Raw genomic sequence first — 8,267 nt, 5'->3', positions numbered from 1 at the left:
CCCATTGGTACAGATTTTGGATTTCTGGCCTCCAGGACTGTGGTAGAACACATTTCTGTTGTTGTAAACCCCAAGTTAAACAGCAGCCACAAGAAACTAATACTAGAAAATCTAAAATCTATTTTTTTAAATAATTAAGCAATGTTTAGTTAATGACTTTAAACAAAGATAGAGGTTTTCTCCCTCAAAAGAAGTTCTAAATATCAAAACCTATGCTTATAAAAATTTAAAACTTTCGACAGTCTAAATATTTCAGTTGAAAACCATTACAAACTTCTCAAATGTTCTTTATATTCCAGGTAAGTCAACCTAGAATCCTTCAGAGATATTTCAGGGTGTCTCTCTCTTCACTGGATGATTTTTTTCTTGCTGCTGGCATTGTCTTTGCTTTCTTAAGTCATGGTTGATTACTGCCTTGAGCGTCAAGTCATCCATTTAAAGTCTTTGAACCTGTTTGTTTCTTGTCTAGCTTTTTGTTTGGCCCTTTCTTCCCTTGATCTTTGGTTTTATTTGCTTCTTCATGCTGTCTTTATTCAGCAAGAGATTTATTCAGCACTTGTGTGATTATAGAATATCCTATACCAACCAAAAAACAAGTTTTTAAACTTGTTATACAACATTGTAGACTTTTCCATGATAGTCTAACATGCTTTGAGTCTCCATTGTTGTTTTTCCCTTCTTCAGTGTGGTAATCATCTGCGTGTTTCTGAGCTTGCTGCATTGTGACCTGAAGTAAAGTAAGTTCATCCAAGGCCTCAGTACATCTGTTCACATCAAGATTATCAATTTTGAGTGAATTTTTTATTTCAGCATGTATCCTTTGAACTCAAGAATCCACTGGTGTTTCTCGCTTCTTCTCCTTTTTCTTAACTTATGGCTTCTTTTCTTCATCTTTATTCCGCTGCCCAGTTTCCACCTGTCCCTCTTGCTTGTGTTTTCTATCTGCTGTTTCCTTCTCACGTTGGCCTTTTCGCATGTTCCTCCTAGGAGCAGTCTGAGAGCTTCTTCCACTGTTTCTCTCCTTTTCACCTTCTCGATCATCTTCTTCAGAATCAGAGGTTGGTGTAAGCCATGCTTTAGCTAAATTTTTCCTTTTCGATTCAACTTCCTTCTTCCTCTCCTGTTTGTCTGTCTCTTCTTGGCTTATCTTCCTCCTTCTTCCCTCTTCATCCCTTTTTGAGCTGCTTCATAGGTTGTTTTCCTCTCGCTCCCTTTTCTTACTTTTGTCTTTTTCAGTTACCATGTCAGTCTGTGAAGGGCAGGCCTGTTTTTCTCATTCTGGGTATGCCTCCTGGTTTTGGAATCTTGACTTCTGTCGCTGCAGGTAGTCCTCTTTCAGGACTCACTTTTAGATTAACAAATGCTGTTGCTTCTGTCACTACTTCCGCCACCTTGGTTTCTACTTGCTTTGCTGCCTTTCTCTAACATCTTTCTTAAATTACTCTCTCTTTTTTCAGTGATAGGTTCACAAAATCAAATACCTGCTGTACAACTCCACCAGGTTTCCCATTTAACATTAGAGCTAGCTGTTATTGAGCACTTGCAATGAGTACTTGTCAGGCACTGTTCTAAAGCCCTTTAGAAATATTATCTCATTTAATCCTTATTTTAATACTCACTATAACCCTATTGTCTTCTCGCCGTCTCCCTGGTAACACTATGAGGTACTTGGTTATCCTCATTTTAGAATGAGGAAACTGAGACACAGAGAATTTAAGTAGTTTGCTCAGGGTTATAAAGATGTTAACTGCTAGAGCTGAATTTGGGGCCTAGGGTAGCCTGACTTCAGAGCCAATACTAATGGCAGAGCTCTGCTGCCTCACTTTCCTGCCCTCTCAGGCTACTCAGAGCCTCTGCCTGCCCACCCAGCAGTGTCCAGGACCCCTGAGGATAGATCACTTTAGTTGAATTCAAAAAACCTTTAAAGAGCCCTTATTACCTGCTGGGTGCTCAATGTCAGTTCTTTGCAGCCATTATCAGGGGCAATTTGCCGATCTTACTCAAATATCAAACTCTCTGAACCTAAAACACTTCGCAAATCTCATGCAGTTTCAGAGTTAGAGCCTACATCAGGAGGAAGATCTGGGCCAGATAGGAATTGCTGTTGCCTCTTAAAAGCCTCATGTTTGTTGACAAATTCTGTTCATAGAGTACTGTGGCTGTGATGTTGCCATGGTCACTTTCACTGCATTGCTACTGGGCCCTGAAGCAAAGTAGAAAAGCTGGAACTGAAAGCATCTCTTTTAGCATTTATGGAGTTTGATTTCCATGCTGTTTCCTTTATCTGGAATCCTTGGACTGTGGCTATCCAACATTCCCCTCCTGGTTTTTCCCTTATAGTTATCACTTGAAATGTGGACTAAGACTGCTATCTCTTCTCATATCAAATTCTTCTCCATGTCTCTTCATGTTGGGTGGTGTAGGACAGTCTGTGGACATTTCGGGTATTTGGCTAATGGAAATTGAATTGGGGATCCTTTTAGTTTGAGTTTACTGAAATGTATTTATGTGGCTTGCATTCACTTCCAGGTATAGCTAAATTATTGTTCCCTGCCCTCATGCAGAGATACTTTCAGAGAGACTCCCACTGCCCAATCCCCTGGGGTCATGGAATAAAGACACAGGGTTAGAGTTTGCAATGCTATAGGGACCTTGTTCTACAATGCCAGAAGTACGTGGATGACAGAGGAGAAAAAAGGTTTCAAATGCTCAGAGCCAGAAGCTCATTTGTGGAAAGTCTTCAAACCATCTTACATATAAAGTTGTAAGTAAAGATTTTGATTCTCACTGATGCCATCTTAACTCAGAAATTCTCTTCTATCAGGAAATACATGAGGAAACAATCAGGATGTGCAACCAAAGGGAAAAAAAGATAGGAGAAGGAAAAAAACAGTATATGGTATGTTGGGAAGGCAATTTAAAAACATGGATATTATGGTGGTATTTGTTAGCTTATTAAATATAAACTTTGTGTTGATTTCTTATCTTATTCTCATTAAATATGCACTTATATCTATTATTTTACACTCTTTCTATTAAAGATGGTCCCTATAAGTGTATAATTGCAAGCTTTAGATCTCACAATTCCTATATCTGCCTCAGCCACTACAGCATTTAAAAATGGACTACAGGAAAAGTTGAAGGGTCTTCTTTAAGAAGCTAATGAACAAAAGAATCTGAAGAACTAAATAGATCCAGAGACACTGACACATGCAACAGACGATCATATTTCAGAGGAAAGAGGGAAGGGGGGTGGAGGGTGGGAAGAGATTAACCAAAGAAGTTATATGCATATATGCACAACCCATGGACACAGTCAATAATGGGGTGAAGGCCTGAGGAGGGCGTGGGAGCGAAGTGGAGGGGGTCAATTGGGGGGGAAATGGGACACCTGTAATACTCTCAACAATAACGATAAATTTAAAAAAAAAATGCACTAACTGGTCAGATCGTTCAGTGAATGATTGATGGCAGGAGGCAGGTAGAATAATACAGACCTGTGGGCTTTCAGGGCAGTGGTTTTAGAACTGAACTGGGACATAGGCTCTCTGGCTGTGATATGAGGGGCCAGGTCCCTTACATTTCCTGGCCTCCGTGCCAGGCTTACATGATCAAATTTTTTCTCAGTGAGGTCAGTCTAATGATCAGGCAGCTGTCACATCATGGCAGGGCAGTAAAGCTTCCCCCAACCTGCTACCACATATCTTCTCCACCTCCTGAAACTAAAGTGTCAGGAGTAGACACACATTCCTTTGAGTTTGGAAAGATTTCCAGTTTTTAAGAATGAAATTAAAAGCAAACATTCTTACAAGCAATCTTATTATAAATGCACATTAAATATCCCTTAGTCCTGAGGTTTGGGAGATGTTGATGAGGATGATGACCTAATAATTTTAAATAGCTACTATGTATTAGGTCATATGTTTTATATGATATTCTGCATGGTCTCAGTCTATCCCCCAACAGAGGAAGAAACTGGTGCTTAGAAGGGTCACACAGCTCTTGGTTGAACAACATTTCACAGAGACTAGGGCACAAAAAGAGTTAAAAGACAAATTAGGAGGCGAGGGCTTTAACAATTTTAGGCATTTCACAATCACGCCTTGGGCCAGCCCTGCACTTATTTTCCCCAACTCTAGTAAAATGCTGATTATTACTTCTCTTAGTCACACAGAGCAAAGAATAATACACTCTACATTACGTAGGGTGTAAAAAAATAACCCGTGGGCAATGAAAGTATGTTCACCCAGCATAAGGAAAATAATCAGGATTAAAAGCCAAATGACACCAGGATCTCACAAAAATCAATTGCCAACAGGGAAAACGTTTTCAAGACAACTGGAACCAGACAGTTAAACATTAACTCTCAATGGTTTGAAGTGTGTAGGTTTTGCAATGGTGTGGTTTGGAAGCTCTCCAGCACAAAAAAAAGCTATTTTCTTTTAAGAGGAGAGCTCTCTGCAATATTTTCTTTGTTGAAATAATGGGATCCTTAATAAGTCTTACATGACCCAAACTTTAAATGGACCCATTATTTTAGTTGACCCCATTCTCACTAGGTTTTTACAGGTCGGCAATGAACTATCAACAGCTTCCTGATAATTAATCCTACTTACCCAAAGAACTGTTAGCCTGTTAGTCTTATCTATGTGAAGAGGAAGCTTTTATTGGACCAGACTTCCTCAGTGAATAATAAAACCAAACTAAAATTCTGCAGACAGGCCCAACATTGTGAGGTTTGAGAATGAAGAAACAGATTGAAAACTATGATGTTACCCCGTCTTCAGCTCTGTGCTTGCTGAAAATCTTTGGTTCATCCAGCTCAGGAATGGCTTTTACAGTAGAGTCAGCAGCATAACTAGTCAGGCCAGGAGTGGCTCTCTGGGTGGTTTTATCAAAATGTATGGACATTTAGCATATGCAGCTAGTAACTTGGGTGGTCTGGTTTGAGAAGTAATGGGTAAGGTATCTTAAGTAGCAACCAAAGTAGCTCCCACTGGAAGTTAATTTTCTACAATTAGAGGCTCATTTCTTTGATTCTGAAAATCTTTAAGAGTTTACTATTAAAATACAACTGTAGTATTTGGTTGCTACCTGCCCCAAAGCAAGACAGGTATCTGACAGTAGGAAGGGAGAGACATGTTTTTACAACTGATGCAGTGGATTCTAGGAAGAAGAAAGGTGATGCATAGTAAATCTGCTTGCTTCAAATAGCAGAGGGAGCAGGGAATTACTGCTAGTCTCATCTAGCAATTTGTAAATGGGTTGTTTGAACATATGGGTCTTAACATGTTCATAGATTGTGGGTGTGTGCATGTGTGTGTGTAAAATGAAAAGGCTTATTATTAGAGTCTGCCTCTTGCCAGCATAGCATAAAGTTCCTCAGGTAAGGGCGTGATTTTTAATTAAAGAATTTCTACATCTGTTAATTGCCCAGCACATGTACCCTTTCTTTCCAAGGCAAGTTTTGAATTTCAGTGATGATTTATTATAAATCTATTTCTCATCAGGTTAGAGACTTATCCCAAATACCAGTTTAAATTCAAGCTGCTCAAGTAGATATGGATAGAGAGATTCATTAAGATCACCTTTTCTAAGGGAGGTCATTATATCCTATACTAGACAAAATAAAAAACATAACATTTGACCCAAGGCACTATATATTTTTATTACTCATTGTGGTGATGATGCAAGTTTTTGAACAGTTAGTTTATGGTGGTGACTTTATACATTAAACGGAACAAAGATCAGATTACATTTTGAAAAAGTTCACCAAAGCTAGACTTGTTATCTCAGAAGACCAAGGGACATTCCCTCTCAGAAGAAATGAAGACTTAATAGACATTAAATTTAATATTTCCTCCACAAAATGCAACTTTTTTGTAAGTATTCTACACTTGTTTATAAACTCTCAGCTCAGCACTAGGGACCATTTCCCCAAAGCTATGACATGGATGTACATGTACTCTGGGTACTATGGTCCCCATATTTTCTATCCCCTATAATTCTTCAATAAAGATGTGTGTTAACTGTTTTGCCATTTCCTCCACACTGAGGCTCAACCTTGAAGGGTGGTTACTATGGCCACATCTAATGAAGCATGGTTGCTTTTAAAGGGACTAATTATTCTAAGTTCTCATAGAAAGACTCCATGTCAAAAACTAAATATGTGTGTGTGTGTGTGTGTGTGTGTGTGTGTGTCCATCCCCAAGGTTCCTAATCTAACACAGATGCTGGGCCAATTTATGCTATAGTATCTATAATATCACATTTGGTATTTTCTACTTAATTGTAATCAAAGTTAAATTTCCTAGTGCAATTAAATATAGTAAAATATATTTTAGGCATTTATTAGCCAAATTGATTAAAGAAAGCAAAGTGGCATCAGCCCCTAATGAAAGCAAACTGGACTGAGGCCAAAGACGAAGGGACCAATGTGGATAGATAAGACATTACAGCATGAGACTTAAAACTGGAGACCCCTGTATTTGAGAAGACTACAATGCTCTTCAGAGAGACACCACACTGTCCACAGGCTTTGGAAAAATAACTTACATTTCAATTAAAAAAAAACAATATTTATGGTCAGTGCTTCCAACTAGGTGCACAAAAGCCTTTTAATTTTAAGTGGAAGAGTGTAATCTCTGTGAGTTTGTGTATGTTGAATTAAATCCCCTGTAGTTCATTTCTGCTACAACTTAATAGATGGTTAAAAATGTTACTGTCTGAGAGGAGTAAACTGAAGGAATCATAATACTATATGGTGGATGGATGACCACCATACATCTTAGATTTTTGAAGGACTAGACAGATTTAAAATATACCATCCCTTTGTCCTCGTAATCATATTAGTGTTTTTAACCACTCACTTTGATTTTTGATTTGAGATATACAGTCATAATACTTAAATGTTCTAAGACTATAAGAACAAAAGTTTTAGTCAAAATGCTTATCATTATAGAATTTGAGCAATAACATCCTCATAAAAGTAAATGGTATATTTTTTATTTTATATCCATGCATGAAAGCACAATTTGAAATCTAAAACTGATTATTCTTCATACATCACTTGATTAAAAAACCAGAACAGTAGTGGAAGCTTCTAAAGTATTCCCAGAAGCATTATCTAGGGAAAAAATTAGGGGAGATATAAGCACATGTGTCCACATGTAGTCTCACCTCCCACTGAGGCTGCATCCAATGTCCCAACCTTTCTGTAAATCACAGATATGGGTGTAGCACCCAACATTAGGATTTGAGAGGAGCTGAAAGCTTGGGCCACCCACTTTTTAGTGCAACATAAAGCACCATTTGTAAAACCTCTAGTTAATTTGATCAATACAGGCATTTAAAATCGATAATGCAAGTTCCAGAGTAAATGTTTTGATCAAATTGGTCTTTAATTAAATTTAGAAGCCAACTGAAATTTCCATTTTGCTCTATTAAAAACAAGGACTTTAACCAGACATCTGACTGTTTACTATCATGTAGATAAAACATCTAAATAATTAGCTTGTTTTTCAATTTTTAATCAAAATGTTTGCTATCTTTAGATGTAAGTGGATTAAGAATTAGTCATGATAACTCATTTTCTATGATTTATAAAGAAAGTGTGACTCAAAATAATGACCTATCCAATACGGAAAGGGTAATTACTTTCATGTCAGAAATATTTTAGTTATCTTTTCTTTCCACTTGGTCTAGAGTTATATAAAATAGAATACATTGCAACATACTACATAAATATAATATTCTGTTATAATAAAATTTAAAGTAAGATATAATGACTATTCTTGGTGTTATCTTTTTAGAATTATTGATTTTATTTTTTGAATAATGAATTAAAAATATAGGTGCACTACTCAGATCATGAAATGGACTCACCTTGCAGGTGTTTCCAGTGCTCAAGAGTGTACAAGCTGCCTGTGTCACATCTGAGTACAATGTCTTCCTCAACAGCCCTATAACCACATTAACTACATTCCAAGGAATGTCAGGAGTAGAATGGAAGTCACTAAACAAGTTACAAGTGTTTGCAAGCAGCATTTATTTTTTAACACACAGTAAAGCCATATATGCCTGGCCAGTGGGAGGATGTCAAACTATTGCTAACACAGAACTCACATTAAGTAGATGGAATGGGATGTGGTTGCCAAATTAATGTCAGTGAAAAAAATAATCAAAATTTTAATAAATACTAGAGAGAGGTTTGAGGCAAAGAATCACAGGCACTATTTTTTTTTTCCCTCTTTTAATATTCTAACTTG

The 8,267-nt window shown here is 37.4% G+C and overlaps 1 pseudogene; it reads right to left on the bottom strand.

The window, feature by feature from the left end:
* Positions 1-427: 427 nt before the first annotated feature.
* On the bottom strand, positions 428-4,911 carry LOC107532792 (PC4 and SFRS1-interacting protein-like; annotated as a pseudogene).
* Between the last annotated feature and the right edge of the window lie 3,356 nt (positions 4,912-8,267).

Source organism: Miniopterus natalensis, chromosome 5 (assembly GCF_054644295.1).
Source record: "Miniopterus natalensis isolate mMinNat1 chromosome 5, mMinNat1.hap1, whole genome shotgun sequence".
Taxonomy (NCBI): Eukaryota; Metazoa; Chordata; class Mammalia; order Chiroptera; family Miniopteridae; genus Miniopterus; species Miniopterus natalensis.
The sequence above is the reverse complement of the archived record's forward strand: the minus strand, read 5'-3'. Positions and strand labels throughout refer to the sequence as shown.